This window comes from Cupressus sempervirens, chromosome 1 (assembly GCF_028749045.1).
Source record: "Cupressus sempervirens isolate cs-2001-9-10 chromosome 1, ASM2874904v1, whole genome shotgun sequence".
In the NCBI taxonomy this organism is placed as follows: Eukaryota; Viridiplantae; Streptophyta; class Pinopsida; order Cupressales; family Cupressaceae; genus Cupressus; species Cupressus sempervirens.
In genome coordinates, this window is record NC_143118.1 from 248,056,346 (window position 1) to 248,074,330 (window position 17,985).

Sequence of the window (17,985 nt, forward strand, 5' to 3'; positions counted from 1 at the left end):
TGATGGAGTAGTATATGTGGCCATCAATGATAAATTAGATAAAGATGGATGAAGAAACAACATTGGTTACCTGTGTGAACAAGAATGACAAGTGGATCATAGATAGTGGATGCTCACATCACATGATAGGAGATAAAAGTTAGTTCATTACCTTTACTCAATATGATGGAAATAGTGTTAGATTTGGTAATAATGCTCCATGTCAAATCAAAGGAAAAGGCTCTATTAAACTCGTGAAGAAGATTTCATATGATAATGCATACTATGTTGAAGGATTGAATTACAACTTGTTGAGTGTATCACAACTAGGCAATGTAGGTTGCAAAGTAGAGTTTGGAAATAAGACTACTAAGATCTATGACACCGATGGAAATCTAATAGGAAAAGGTAAAAAAATGAGGAGTAATTTTTTTTACCTAGATATGGAAGATGCAACATGTCTTGTTGTTAGACTTGATGATGTGTGGTTGTGGCATAAAAGGTTGTGTCATGTTAACTTTGATAACCTGATTAGCATCAAAAAGAACAAGGTCAAAGGGTTGCCAAAATTAAAGAAACCTAAAAACACAATGTGCAAACATTGTCAACTAGGAAAGATGACTAAGTCTAGCTTCAAAAGAAAAACATACACTTCCAAGGAAGTGCTAGAGTTAGTCCATATAGACTTATGTGGTCCAATAGAAGTGTAAAGCTACCTATGAGACAAATGCATAATGCTATTTGTAGATGATTATTCTAGGATGATGACTGCTATGTTTTTAAAGCAAAAATATGATGTATTTCAAATGTTTAAGTGGTATCTAGCTAGAGTTGAGAAGGAAACAAGAGATAATCTGAAAAGATCAAACAGAGGAGGCGAGTTCACATCAAAAGAGTTTGAAATATTCTGCAATGAAAAAGGTAGTAAAAGAAAAACATCAGCACCAAGATCTCCACCACAGAATTGTATTATTGAAAGAAGGAATAGGTAAGTGATTAACTATGCTAGAACCTTGATGATGGGGAAAAATGTTATACTAAAGTACAACAGTCTACACACTGAATAGAGTTCAAGTCAAGAAAGGTACAAATGCAACATCTTTTGGATTATGGTATGATCACTCACCTAATATTAAACATTTCAAAGTACTTGTTTGTAAATGCTATATTCTTAAAGATACTAAAAGTGGCAAGTTTGATGCTAAAAGTGATGAAGGCATATTCCTTGGATACTCCACTAGAAGCAAAGCATATAAGTGTTTGAACACTAATACTAACAAGATTGTGGATAGTGCAAATGTAAATTTTGATGAGCATGTAGAAGTCAAAGTTGATGAAACTAAGCAATCAAAGGATTATAGATCCTTTATATACTTCTATGAAAGAATGACTATTGAAGTCAATGCTACAAATCAAGTTGCAAATCAGCAACAAATTTTAGTATCTACTGAGTCTCAGCTAGTGAATGTTGAGCTCCATTCAAAAGATGAGCTACAAAATGAAGAAAATTCTCATTCTAGTTATGAAAATTGTATACATGAGAGGAATGATGAAGTGCCAAATGAAGGAGAACAAAATGACTTTGAAGTTGAAGGATCAACCATGGAAAGAAGGATACAACCAAAGTTAGCCAAGTATGTGAGAAGACATCACCCTATAGAACAAATCATTGGTGACAAGGATGCCAAACCAATGATAAGGAATAGACTAAGAAATGAATCATGTTTGTTGAGCAAGGTTGAACCTAAAATAGTGAAAGATTCTCTACAAGATGATGACTAGTATAAAGCCATGGAAGAGGAGATAGATCAAATTAAAAAGAACAAAACTTGGACCATAGTTCCTAGACCAACTAATAAGGATGTGATTGGTACCAAATGGGTGTTTAGAAAAAAACTTGATGAGAATGGTGAAATAACAAGAAACAAAGCCAGACTAGTTTGCAAAGGCTATCCACAAGAAGAAGGACTAGATTATGGAGAAACATTTGCCCCTGTTGCAAGAATGAAAGGAGTAAGAATATTACTTACATATGCTGCAAACAAAGGTTTCAAAGTGTACCAAATGGATGTCAAGTCAGCTTTTCTGAATGGTATACTGGAAGAGAAAGTCTACATAGAAAAACCAAAGGGATTTGTAGATGAGAAGAACAAGGACATGGTCTGCAAACTACACAAGGCACTTTATGGATTGAAGCAAACACCTAGAGCATGGTGTGAGAGGATGCACAAATATATTGTGAAAATAAGATTTGAGAGAATAGATGACAATAACAATGTGTACATCAAAGCTAAAAAAGGTAAAGGCATTTTGATATTAGAAATCTTTATTGATGATATAATATTTGGAGGAAAAAGATATTCTATGCAAAGATTTTGCTAATCAAATGAAGAATGAATTTGAGATGTCAATGTTTGGAGAAATCAAATTCTTTGTTGGATTACAAGTACATCAATTGAAACATGGCATATTTGTGACCCAATCCAAATACATCAAGGAGATACTCAAAAAATATGGATTAGATGAGTCAAAACCAATTAGCACACCAATGGCAATAGGACATAAGTTATCCAAGAATGATGAATCGGTTCAAGTGAATCAGACATTGTATAGATCAATGATTGGAAAGCTACAATATGTTATACATAGTAGACTAGACATTGCATTAGTTGTTGGAATAGTAGCAAGATTTTTTGCAAATCTAAGATAAAATCACTTAATGGCAGTAAAGAGAATATTGAGGTACCTAAAAGGAACTGATGACTTTGGCTTGTACTACAAAAGGAGTGAAAAGTTTGAACTGAGAGCCTATATTGACATAGATTGGGGAGGTTATATTGATGATAGAAAAAGAACTAGTGGAGGAGAACTTTTCTTAGGAAAAAGGTTGATTACATGGACTAGAAAAAATCAAAGCTACACCTTACAGTCCACTACTGAAGTTGAATATGTTGTAGCCGCTATAAATTGCACCAATATTGTATGGATCAAACATTTATTGCAAGGTATGAAGAAAGAGGTAACTGAGCCTATGATGCTTTATTGTGATAATACAAGTGCTATCAACATATCAAAGAATCATGTAATGCATGCTAAAACCAAGCACATTGCAATCAAGTATCACTATGTAAGAGAATTGGTGGAAGACAAACAAGTGAAGATGGAATATGTTAGCTCAAAGGAATAGATTGCAGACATCTTCACAAAAGCACTACCTAAAGATGCTTTTGAGTATCTTAGAAGTAAGTTAGGGGTAATACCCCTAGCCAAGGCTAATTGAAGCAAAATCAAGATTTCCTTACATCAAATAAGCTGAATGTAGAAGATTTTACACATTGATGCAAAGGATATTTACTTTAGGATTCATACCTAAAGTAGTCAAAGTGTTGAAGTTTCAAAATAGTCACATGTAAGATGAGAGAGGGAGAAATAGAATAAATTTTTAAAAGCTACACCTACATATTAAAGATGCTAATATGTCTTTGGCATTATTTTCAAAGAGGGAGAAGATGTGAAAATTTGATCAATAGGAGAAGATGTGAGAAACTAATCAAAGAGGATGCTAATGATCTAGTAATCAAATGAAGATAGAGGGAGAAGTTGAAAGATATAATCAAGAGTTGATCAGGACTGTAGAAGATGAGCAATATAGAGGGAGAAAAATAAAGAACAAGCATACAACAACAAAGAAGGGAAAAGTAGAAATGAAGAAATCAAAATAGTAAAGGGAGATGTGAAGTTAAAATTTACTTTTTGGCATTTGACTTACTGTTCTAACCTAGTTAGCCTGTGGTTGAATATTTTAGTCTGATGGTTGATCAGTTTGGTTTGCCATCCATGCCAAAGAGGGAGATTGTTGGAAATCTAATTAAAAGGCTCATTGTTGAAGATTGAAGAGGGATATTGTTGCAAAGAAGGAAGATTGTTGTTTCCAATCATTTTTTTTTCATTGATGTCAAACCTACTATTTGTAGGAATGAAATTTACTTATACGATCCAAGTACTATCACTTAGTTGGTTGATGAAGAGGATCTGATCAGCAAGATGTAACAAGAGCACCTAAGGGAAAGGTTGAGTTATGATGTTGTAATGAAGAGCAAGGATCAGTTGAAACAATGGTTAAATGATGTATTGATAACATACTAAAAGATACATAGGTTGGTAACACTTAGAAACATTGGAGAAAGAAGTTGTAACAAGGTAAACTACAAAGCTTAAACTAAGATCATTAGTGGGTGCCGAGCAAGTGAGTTAAAGCTGAGAAAATTATCAATACAACTAAAGTAATAGGAAATTCTAGTGTGTATCAAGTGATCTTCAGGTGTCGAGTGAAGATCAGATGTTGAGCATCAAAAAATCATAGTTGGTGCCAAGTAATCCTCAAGTGCCAAGCATTAGGAAAAACATAGTTGACACCGAGTACCACAGTATGTGTCAAGCTGCTACATTATTTTAAATGACAAATATTTGCCAAATATGAGCTGATAAAGAGATTATCTTGAATTTTTTGAATGAGTTGGAAGATAAGCATGATGATTTGGTGGCACAGAATTCTACTTAAACCATTTTTGAGGAAATTCTAAAGGATTATTCAAGAAGTTTCTAGAGGAAAAAAAATATGGGTTAGATGCAATGAATCCTACCTAATCTATATGAATTTAAATTAAAGAATGGAAGAATCAAGCGGGAAAAGGAACTCCAAGACTTCTATTTAAGGATTCATAGTCCAAGAACCAAAATTGTTGCTATTGTTACTGCAAAAGTGCCAATTTGTGAAGTGGTTAGAAGGGTGTCAAGGAGAAGACATTTAGGAGAAGGAAGAGCACAAAGGCTCTACTTCTATAAGTGGTCATGAAAAGATGATTGCACTGGTACATTGAGCATGGAGACTCAAGGAAACTAAGCTTGAAAGGAGGGCAAGTTGTCAGAGTTGTAGTGATTAAAGGCTAGGCAATGGTATGAGCTGAAAAAGTGATCTAAGATCTGCAAGTTAAGTTGTATGTTGTAGTTAGGTCAAGATTTTCTAATACTCTCTAGCAATTGTATTAGATCTAAAAATTCTATGGACTTAGGTTGGTTTAATAGCCATTTGTAAATCCTTTAACAGGGTGGCATTCCAAGTGATTTTTCTAAAGTCCTCTAACAAGGCCCACTTCTAACAGGTGGTTAAATCCTCTAACAAGGTCACATTTAACAGTGTGTTGTAAGCCTTTCACAGGGCATCACTTCAGAAGAGTGAGAATGGAGTAGCATGTTATTGGTGGTTTTTCCCAAATTGGGTTTCCATAAATCATTGTGTTATGTTTTGATTTTTTATGTGTTATGCTTGCATATTGATTTACAGTAACTTGCTGATTAGAAAAGTTAAAGCTTGGATGAATGAATGGTTGAATGGGCTCACTATACTCAGTGAAAAGTTTGAATAGGATATTTCGACCTTGAATAACTTATTCACCCCCCCCCCCCCCCCCAGTTATTCTAAAGCATTTCTAAAAAAAGAAACATAGTAATGTCTTGAAATATTTCGTTGGACTTTGGAAAATCTAGCAGAACACGAATAGCAAAAGAGGTGTTGATGGAGCCCTCTTTCCCCCTCTTCTACGGAACAATAATTCCCAATTGACCATTAGTCTTATTTATGTTGCAGTGGCCACAATTGGTCTAGCCCCCTTCAAGATATATATCAATGTTATCCCGAAAGCCCAGATATCCATCGAACTCTTTCATCCTCACCCAACTAGGGGGCATAGAATAAGCAAGCATAAGCATATTAGTCTACCCCCCCTTAAGCACCTTTTTCAAGGCCCAAGTGTCCTTTTCAGACCCCCTAAAATGCCTTTTTCAAGGCCCAACTATCCTTTTTGGACCACTCAAGTGCCTTTTTCAAGGCCCAACTGTCCTTTTTGAACCCCTCTAGTGCCTTTTTCAAGGCCTAAGTGTCCTTTTTGGACCCCTCAAGCATGTTTTTCAAGGCCCAAGTGTCCTTTTTAGACTCCCTCCAATGCCTTTTTAGGCCCCTCTAACACCTTTTTCAAGGCCCAAGCATCCTTTTCTAACCCCTATAGCACCTTTTCAGGCCCAAAATGCCATTTTAGGCCCCTCTATTACCTTTTTCAAGGCCCAAGCATCCTTTTCAAACCCCTCTAGTGCCTTTTTCGGGCCCAAACACCTTTTTCAAGCCCAAATGCCTTTTAGGCTCCTCCAATGCCTTTTTAGGCCCAAAGCACCTTTTTCAAGGCCCCAATGTCCTTTTTAGGCCCCCAACACACCTTTTTCAAGTCAAAGTGCCTTTTCAAGGCCTTATTCACCTTCTTGAGAACCAAGTGTGCTCTTTTGGGCCCCAAACACCTTTTCATAGGCCTCAAGAATGTTTGTCTTGTCACACACCTAGAGAAATATCCCCACATTGACCTTATTATTGTCTGTAATGGTTCTTAACATACACACAAACATTCTTGCCTACCAATCATGGTTATCCTCACTCTACAGATTATATTTTTCCCACTTCTACAACAGTCAAAAAATTCCAATATTTATCACAAAAACACAAAAATATTCAAATATCTATCAAACATCCCAAAAACATTTACATATTTGACAAAAACACAAAAACATTCAAATATCTAACATTCAAATATTCAACAAAAATGCAAAAACATCCATATATACTCCATAAAATCCCAAAAACAAAATATGACCTAGCATTACAATCAACATCAGTTGTCCCTTTGATTACCACAACAACAAGCACAAACTTTTTATTCTCCTATGACAAAAATGACAACGTTACATTTAACTAGTGTCTAGTGGATTATTTATTCTAGCCTCCCTGAGGGAGGTGGCACAATAGGATGTCCAATCAATGGTGTCTCTTCTAGCCTAGCTCCAAACGAAGAAGCTCCTATTGTCCACCCCCTCCGTACCCACACTGTATCCATGGGAATTGGAAACCTCCCACCATGTAATTGTGTGTTTAATAGATGTGTAAATTCCCTATCCATGAATTGCGTCTCTTGCCAGTCCTCATTTGAGAATGCCTGATAATAATGTCTCATCCAATAAGTGACTTCCTAGTGTACCTTTACCATCTAGTTCATTTCCACGAACACATTCTCCACCAACTGTCTTACCCCCTGTGTAGTGATCACTCATTGGGCCACATCCCGCTCTTATTGCATCTAATCAATCATCATTTTCCAATGCTTCATGTCTACTTTTACCTCATCCAAATGCTGCTACAATTGCCTCACCTTGACTTCACTTAATGCTAACTACTCCTGGAACTTCAACGCCAAGGAGTTTGCCTTTGCAATCACTTCCCTAAAAGAATCAGACTACGACTACAATAACACCAGCTCATTCTAAGCACTCTCTAGACCCACCTATGCCATCTTTGGTGATTCCTACAATTGTTGAGCCATTGACCATTCAACCCACATACCCACATCATTTCCCTCTATCTGTAAATGCTCCACATGTAGCTCTGTCTTTAGCAATTGCACCCATGTCTGCAGTCATCTTGCCTCTATTTGCACCCCATCCTCCTATACCTTCTCCATTAATCCTAGCAAAAATGTGACTTCCTATTCTTCATTCTCTGCTCAAACTCTCTTTATAGCTAACAATCTTTGTAATCCTTCCATGTCCCATGATGATTGATCTCCATATCCTACCTTTCGCTATGGCTCTGCCACATTTATACCGCTCATTCCCCCTTCTATTAACCCTCATCCCAACACACCAAGGCTCATCAATTGACGTGTCCCACTCATTACTCCTAACACACTCTTCATCTTCTCAGGTGGACTATTCTCCACCTACATCATTGGCCCATCATCTAATACTACCTACAATGCATGTTGCACTGTTGTCCCTAATAACATCATTAAAGCCGATAAGGGCATCTCTTCTGCCTCCATCCCCACCTCTTTGGGTTGTGTTGGACCTTTTTCTAGTTGACTTTCCTCAACCAAACCTAAAATTAACACTTGGAGTTCTAACTGATCCACCCACTCCTTAGAGGTTTTTTGAACATGCTTCGCTCTTTACCCTTGCCTCATGCATCTTCCCTAGCTAGCATCACCCTCCTACTATGACTGATCTGGTGAATTGACATACTTTCACTTGCATGATTCCTATAACTTATCAATACATCCAATAATCACATTCTACTCTTCACTTTTCCTTGATTCATTCCCATATTATCTGCCTACTTATAGTTGTCACTTGCCCAAAACTTGTTTTGTACTAGTCTTCCATGTATCCATTCTCTGCATCCCACTACACTGGTACCTGGTACACTTGACCCTTGCCACTAACATTCAATCACCCAAATCCCTATCGATGCACATTGACCATCAAATTTTGGTGCTAAATCATTGCTGACACATCCCATGCCTTCTCATCTACCTAGTACAATAGTTGTTCCCTAGTAGAACTGAACAAACTTGACATTGTTACACATAATTAGAAGCATGCCTGGTCTGCAAATAATGGTTTTCTATGCTATCATGTGCTTTTAGTGCCTTGATGATGTGTTTGACTAGAGATACCAGGATGAATTCATGATATTTTTATTAGTTTTTAACTGTTTAACTCTAGTGATCCATTGGTTTTGCACATTATTGGTGTCCACTTATAAGTGCCTCCTCTATTATAGAATTCCATGTTTACCTCAACCAATTTTTTGTGCTATCTTAGGTGAGATCTTTTATCTCACATGTGATTGTTTGCATGCCTATTTTTATTATTCTATCACTATAGTTTCTGTTTCTTAGCGATTTTCATGTTTCCTTGTACATTGTTTGTCTTTGCGGATACTTCTTAGTGTGACATAGTATTCATATCACTATAGCTGAGCTAGTGGTGTTTGTACTTAGTCACTTTTTATCACACACTCTATGATGACAATTAGTTTTTATCTCTTTAAAAAAATTGATAGTTAGTTGCATTCATTTAGCTTGCATTATCATCTTGGTTTCCCTGAAAACAAATGGTTGGCACACAAATCAAGATGTAATTCACAAACATTATTTAGCAACTTCACAACTAGTTATCAAAAAATAGACAACAACATCAACATCAATATCAAGACGAGCTTCTAAGCACTCAACCCTCATTGACTTTATCTCTTCACCACATTCACACCAGCATTACACTTCATCAATTCACCATTTCATTCCACTCATTGCATTATGTGGCTTTCAAATCTTAGACAATTCTAGTCACTACCAAACTTCACCACCTCATCGGTTGCCTTGCATGGCCTTTGAATCTCAAACAATCTTGTTTAACCACCTTCCATTCCATTGGATTCATTGCATCATCTTTTCTCATCCTCAATCTCCTTCATTTTTCCATTTCATCCATTCATTTTATGGCTTTTGAATATCAAAAGATGACACTCCACCTCATAGCCTTTGAATCTCAAACAATTTCATTTCCTTCCATTTTTAACCTTCAATCACACTTTTATTTATCTTGTCCCACTTTATCACATTTTCATTTATTCTCATGTTACCATGTTCCATTCCATGACACTTTGCCACATGTTCATGCATTTATATTTTTTGTGTTTTTTACCCATTTCATCTCATTCCATGTTCATTATATCACATCACACCACATTACATTGGTTTCCATCTCATTGCCTCATTTCATTTCATCATATATCATTTTTTTTATTCAACATTTCATTCTATCTCATTACTTCATTTCATTTCATCACATCTCATTTTGTCCATTTAGATGTTCCATTCCATTTCATTATCTCTCATTTTATCACATATCATTTCATGTCATCCCATTGCATTACCTATCATATCATTTCATTAACCCATTTTGTTTCATTACATTATCACCTCTCATCTCATCTCATTACATTTCATTTCTTTACCTATCATATTATCACATTTTATTCCATTTAATTTCATTTCATTTCCTTACCTATCATGTTATCACATCTCATTTCATCTCCTCACATCTTATTACATTTCATTTCATTTCAATACCCATTTCATTTCATTTCCTTACCTATCATGTTATCACATCTCATTTAATTTAATTTCATTTTATTACTCATTTTGTTTCATTACATTACATATCATGTTATCACATCTCATTTCATCTCCTCACATCTCATTACATTTCATTTCATTTTATTACCCATTTCATTTCATTTCTTTACCCATCCTATTATCACATTTCATTTCATTTAAATACCCATTTCATTTCATTTCCTTACCTATCATGTTATCACATCTTATTTCATTTCATTACTCATTTAAATTTCATTACATTAAATATCATGTCATTACATCTCAATTCATCATCACATTACATATCATGTTATCACATTTCATTATATTTCATTTCATTTCATTTCATTATCCATTTCATTGCATTACATTACATATCATGTTATCACATCTCATTTTGTTTCATGTCATTACATTCATATTACCACATCACATTTTCATTACATCATCAGTAAGATACCATCTATTCTAAATCATGATCCATCTACATTAATCATTTACATATATATACACATTAGCATCCACTGCTACCATCATCATCAAATTAAATCATCACATGCATGCATAAGTCCATGATTTAACAAGTACACACATCTGAACATTCATAAGCTCAGATATCTCATAAAGAAAAAATAAAAATCAAACAATGTATCCAAAGGTCAAATTCACATGAATATTATATAAACTACAAGAACATTAAACGATCGCATAACATGAATGAAAATAAATCAAAGATCAACTAAGTACATCAAGATAAATGTCCAATCCACATCAAGAAAATAATCATACATCATGAGGAGTGAGACCACAATACATAACACACACTCATCCATGTGGAGGTGCCTGATGTAACAATCCCTACTCACTGGGGCCACCTATATCCTCTCGAGGTTCCTACCTTGTCATATATGTTGATGCTACAACCTATCCAATCAAAATAGTCTAACTCAATGATGCCCCATTTTTCCTCAGTGGTGGCAGTGGTGGTGGCCTTGGTGTCATCACAACTATGAATGTTTGTAAGGCACTCAACACCTCACCCATCTGAGCCTCTATGTCACACATCTGCACCTCCAAATCAATCAATCTCCATGACCTCCATGGTGGCAGTTGTGCCTATGGTAGTACCAGCTATTATACCAGTAATTATGCCTCTGATACCACCTATTGGTGTCCCTATGGTTGTGCACCTTGTGGATCTCTGATAGGACCCTGCACTTGTGGCCTCTATTGCTGGACAAGCTACACATCCTCTAGAAACCTAGCCCTCAACTGCTCTACTCCATCCCACTGACCAACCATCCCTCCTCTCACTCATGCACCACCCTAGTCATGGATACCTCTAACCCTCCCTACAGCCACTAGTCCTTGCATTGGGCCTCATGCCACTCCCCTTTGTAGTAGTACCATGGCTACTCGACCTTGCCTCCCCCATGCTTTGCCCACTCTGACTCTGGCTTGTCATCTCCCTCTACCTCTCCATGGACCACTCTCATCATCATCATCCTCTCCCCCACTTGATAGCTCATCAATCCCCAGAATTAGCTTGATCAGGCCTATGTATCTAGGGAAGGGGTGATCCTAAAACCACCATGCATAATCCCCCTCCATCCCTACATCTGCCACCCCATCTTGCAAGGCCCATAACTGTGGTGTATCTATCACCTGTAAAAAGGCATCTAGATAGGCCTCATACTCCAGAGTCAACCCCTACACTATTCTCTCTGACTGTACCTAGGCATAATGTGTAGTCCCCTATGGCATGCCCTACTGTCGACCAAACTGCCTCACCCCCTACCTGAAACAAAACTACTCTATCATAGCATCAATGCGACCAAGCAGATACCTTAGACTAAAAAAGTACACCATCTTATCATATCTATACCAAATTGGGGCATCAAAATTTTTGGAAACATCAAAAATGTCCTACCCAAGCTATAAAAAAAATTCAAAACATTAAGCCTACCAAAACCAGGGTATTCAAACAAAACTATTGCAACACCAAATCAACATCACAATCCAATCATCAAATCAATGACAATCAAAACATCAAGTCAATGATAATCAAACTATCAAATCAACAACAATCAAAACATCAAATTGTCAATGATTAGACATCAAATCATCAACAAATAGAAGTCCAAATCATCAAAATTTGACCTAAAATCATAAAATCAAGATAGTCTTTAAACTAATATGCTTCACATATTAGCTCAAAGAGGGGCATTTGTAGACACCCAAAAATTGGCAAAAATTGAAACCATGCAATTTTGATCAATCAGTGCAAATTAAAGAGAAAATTAGAAGAAACACAACAAACTTTCAAATAAAAAATCACATCAGGTCATTAATCACCTATCAAATTGACAAGACCTAATTCAATTTTTAAAAGAAGAGAAAAACAATTCAAATTCATAAAATGAAATTCAAAAAAGGAAGAGGAAAAAGAAAAAAGTGTTGAAAATAAATAAGACATTTATTAAATCAAAAAAATCATTTATCCTCACAAAATGAAAAATCTCCCTTCTTCATTTTAAAATAATTAAAAGTATCCTCAATTATCCTCAAAACCAAGTTTGTTGGACTCTTCCTCCTAGTCTCTTATGAGATATTTTGTATTTCAATTTCACTTTCACCTATTAGTCAAAGGTGAAAATCTTGATTCTTACCCTAACCCCTTCCAAATTCCTATAAATAGGAGGGAAATCTAAGAGGTAGGGAACCCAAATTTTAGGCATCTAAACTATAGGCACATTCTGATTCATCATTTTAGCATTAGCATTTTAGCAACTTCATAGAATTTTAGTATTGCTTTTATGTCATTTAATATCATTCATTGCATGTTAGCTTGTTGCATATCCATTATGATAGCATATAATCTATATTATAGTCATAGATCTTGCATGCATTCTTATAGATCTACACTTTTAGCATGCTCCCATTCTAGAACTATCTCTAAGATGCTGGTCTAAGAGCTATTTTGCTAGTTGTAGTTAGGTAAACATGAGATGCTCATAGAGATTACATTTTGATGATGATATCTTGGGTCTAGATTAGTCCATTGTCAATTTATTTTGCATTCTACACCAAAGTTCCATGAATATTTGTTCACGCCATGTACACATACCAAAGACCACCTCCTCCAACTTAGCCAAAGAGAGTGATTACATGAGATAATTATTCATTGCTTGGGTAATAAGGGAGAAAATACATGACAAAACAAAAATCTCTTCATTGATAGTTAGGGAGAGTCCTCACAAAACAGGGAGGAAAAGTACCGAGTAGCCTCCTAAAACAAAGCTAGGAAGGAAGATAGATGTCAAACTTATGAGTTAACTAAAGAAGAAATATAACTTTGATTTCAATGAGATTACATAATTTAATGAAAAAATGTAGTGTTTCTATCACCCTCCCAAAGCCAATCAACTGTTTCATTTTTCCTCCACTATATTTCCTCTCAAAGTTCCCATTCCTCCATATCTCTAGAGGCAAGGGATTCAACTTTTCCCAAAGCCATAGAGACACCAAGATCCCTAATCTACTTGGTAATTTTTGGAATTAAAGATAGAGTAATTGAGAGGGGGGTGAATCAATTACTAACAAAATTTATCTCAACAAATCCCTTAGATGTCTTAAAGATCTAGTTACTTCTTGTACTTAGTAAACAAGTGTTGTAACTTAGTAAATTAAACTATTACTTTCTTTTCAAGCATTCATGCATGTAACTGAAAATAAAGTGAGCACAAGAGACACCATATTTAATGTGAAAACCCAATATGGAAAAAACCACCAAGTAACTAGTCACCAATTTTTTACTCTTCTGAAGTGAGCTCTATTAGGAAAAAACCTTGTTAAAGGTTATAATACACACTATTAGGTGTGACCCTGTTAGAGGATTTAATCACCTTGTTAGGATTGGCCTTGCTAGAGGTCTTTAGAACAATTCAACTAAATTGTCACTTTGTTAGAGGATTTACAAAATGGCTATTAAACCAACTATCTTAAGAGATTTGAAATCACTACTACAATAGTTAGAAAGCAACAATGAATTGACCTAAACAAGATGCAGCTGAATTTGCTAGTTACAGGTCTCTGTTCAGCATCATTAGATCCTCCTTGATCAAATATGGCTTTGTTGCTCCTCAATGATCTCTGATCATCCTTCAAATTTTCTTCCACAATAATCAATCTTCATATTACATTAATTCCATATTCTTTATCCTCATACTTTTTAAAATTTGCAACTTGACTTCTTACTTATACCATTTAGATTGCCAAGTCATCCTATTTACATGTTACATTTATCAATAAACCATACATTAGTCAGTTACAGATATTACTCTGAACAAATAAATGTTATCTCATAAGACAATGAAATCCTGTACTGGCCAACCCTACTCAATAAATACTGCTCCTAAAAATTTCTTGAGTTAACCATCTTGACTCAGTTAACATTGAAATTTCCTTAAAATTCTTTGGTTTCCAAGTTTTCTCAATAAGAACTGAATCCCTCAATAAGAACTCCTTCTTCCAAATTATCTTAGATGACTGAGTGAGCTTGGTAAGAACTATTTCTTCCAAATTACCTTTGATGACTGAGTGAACTCGGTAAGAACTATTTCTTCCAAATTACCTTTGATAACCTAGTGAACTCAGTAAGAACTGTTTCTTCCAAATTACCTTTGATGATCGAGTGAACTTGGTAAGAACTGGTAACAACTGTTTCTGTCACATTTTCTTTGATTACTGAGTGAGCTCGATAAATATTGTCATTTGTCTAGCTGACCTTCTAAGCTCGGTAGACACTATCCTTTGCCTCGTTGACCTTCTAAGCTTGGTAGACACTATTTGATAACCGATATGACATTTGTGTAACATCAAAGACAACACACAATTGAAAATTTGTATTCAACAATCTCCCTCTTTGGCATTGATGGCAACATTACATGTCATAGCAGGATGAAATTTGAAAACAACTCTTTTAATGACAGAATACAAAACTCCCTCTTTCACAAACTCTTATTATTTTGCAAATTTCAAAAAGATATGATAGTATATTCTCCCTCTTTGACAACACATGCCAAAGATAACTCAAAACAACTGAATAACATTTTACCTGATGTACTGATTCATATGCAATATCTTCAATGGTTTGCTACATCAACTGATAGATTTTCAATTCTGTTTCTATTGATGCGTCACTAAAACTATATTTTTGTGAGCTTTAGATAGGGGAATGACCCCTAACTTACCTCTTAGATACAAGAATGCATCCTTAGGTAAAGGCTTTGTGAATATGTTAGCAATTTGTTCCTTTGTATGTACATATTCCAATCTCATTTCCCTTTCTTGCACCAATTTTCTAACAAAGTGATATTTTATGGCAATATGCTTGGTTTTTGAATGCATCACTGGATTCTTGGAGATGTTAATTGCACTTGTGTTATCAAAAAACATAACAACTGGTTCTTTGATTTCTTGCTTCATACCTTTCAATAATTGTTTAAGCCACACAATGTTTGAGCAATTTACTATTGCTGCAACATATTCAACTTTTGTTATGGATTGAGATGTACAATTTTGCTTTTTGCTTGTCCAAGAAACCAACCTTTTTCCACGAAAGAAAGCTCCTCCACTTGTGCTCTTTCTATCATCAATATTTTTTGCCCAATCTACATTAATGAACACATTTAAATCTAGTTTTCCTCCAAGTTTATACCATAATCCATAATCTTCGGTTCCTTTTAAGTATCTCATGATCCTTTTGATTGCCATTAATTGATTTTCTTTTGATTTTGTTGAGAATCTTGCTACAATCTCTACTGCTAGGGAAATGTCTAGTCTTGTGTGCACTACATATTGAAACTTTCCAATCATAGATCTATACAATGTCTAATCCACTTCCTTTGATTCATCATCCTTGGTGAGTTTTGATCCAGTACACATAGGAGTCCCAATTGGTTTGCAATCTTCCATACCAAACTTTTTTAGTATCTCCTTGATGTATTTAGATTGAGTGATGTAAATGCAATTCTTATTCTATTGAATTTGAAGTTCAACAAATAATTTGATCTCACCAAACATTTACATTTCAAATTCCTTGTTCATTTGTTTTAAAAATTATTTGCAAAGATCATCATTTCCTATGAACAAACTATCATCTACAAATATTTTTGCCAAAACAATCTTATTATCTGGTCCTTCTTTTATCTACAAACTGTTGTTGTCATTAGTTCTTTGAAAACCAATCTAAATAAGATATTTATGCAATCTTGCTTGTTTCAGACCATATAATGCTTTATGCAATTTGTAGACCATGTCTTTCTTGTTTGGATCAACAAAGCTTTCAGGCTGCTCAATGTAAACCTCTTCCTCCAATATGCCATTCAAAATTGTTGACTTGACATCCATCTGATAAACTTTGTATCCTTTTAATGTAGCATATGCAAGTAAGGTTCTAACACCTTCCAATCTTGCAACAGGAGCAAAAGTTTCTCCATAGTCTACACTTTTTTCTTGAGAGTATCCATTGCATGCTAGTCTAGCTTTTTTCCTTGATACCTTACTATCTTCATTTAGTTTGTTTCTAAATACCCACTTTGTTCCAATCACATTCTTGTCTTTGGGTCTAGCTACAAGAGTCCATGTTTTGTTTTTCTTTATCTATTCTATTTCTTCATTCATAGCTTCAATCCAACTCTCATTGTCTAGTGCATCTTTGACATTTCTAGGTTCAAAATCAGCAAGTAAACAAGTTTCTTTCAACTTACTTTTTGTCATTGTTCCTTCTGATTTATCACCAATGATCTAATCTGGTGCATGATGCTTTCTAACATACTTAGCTAACATGAGCTCCTTTCCTTTTGAATGACTTTCATTCTTATCCTTCCATGTCTCAACTTCTGGTTCTGATTATGGTTGCTCGAGTTCGGTAGATGCTAACTCGGTAGCTTCTATTTGCAACTCAAGTTCTTGCAGCTCAAGAGACATTAGCTAAGTTTGAACTTCTTGTGACTTGGTAATTGAAGACTCTAGAGTTGAAGATTCCTGAATAATAGGTATACTTGGCATTGTATCAGGTTAAATGTAAACAAATCTTCTATAGTCTTCAGGTTCCCTTTTTCTTTCTTCTTCTGTTCTTTCTGCAAACTCATCAATTTTCACATGTGCACTTTCTATAACTTTGTGAGTAGATAAGTTCAAACATCTATATTCTTTTCTTTTCCAAGAGTATCCCTAAAATATTCTTTCATCACTTTTTCCTTCATCACTTTTTACATCAAATTTACCTTTTCTACATTCTTTCAAAATATAACATTTTCTTCCAAATACTTTTAGATAACTGACATTGGGTTTGTAGCCATACCGCAACTCATAGGGTGTTTTGAATTAGTCCTTTTTCAGCTGTAATCATTTCAAGGTATGAACTACAGTGTTAATAGCTTCCTTCTAGTATTTGATAGCAATATCTTTCTTAATCATGAAGGTTCTTGCACAATCCATTATAGATCTATTCCTTCTTTTTGCTATTCCATTTTGTTCTAGAGTTCTAGGTGTTGAAACCTGTCTTTTGATTCTCCTTTCAATGGAAAAGTTATTGAATTCATGTGAAATGAATTCACCACCTTTGTCAAACCTTAAGCATTTTAGTCTTTTGCTTATTTCCTTTTCTACTCTGGCCAAATACCATTTGAACTTTTCAAATGCTTCTGATTTCTCTCTAAGGTACATGACAGTCATCATTCTTGAATAATCATCAACAAATAGAACAAAAAATTTTCCACCAGTATAACTTTCAATGCCAATAGGTCCACACAAAACAATATGCACAATTTCTAGAACTTCTTCAATCTGATAGTTCTTGCTTTTAAAACTAGTCTTTTCCATCTTACCAATTTGACAATTCTTCCATAGACCAACTTTAGGTTTCGTTACATTGGGAATACCTCCTACTTTCTTGAATTTACTA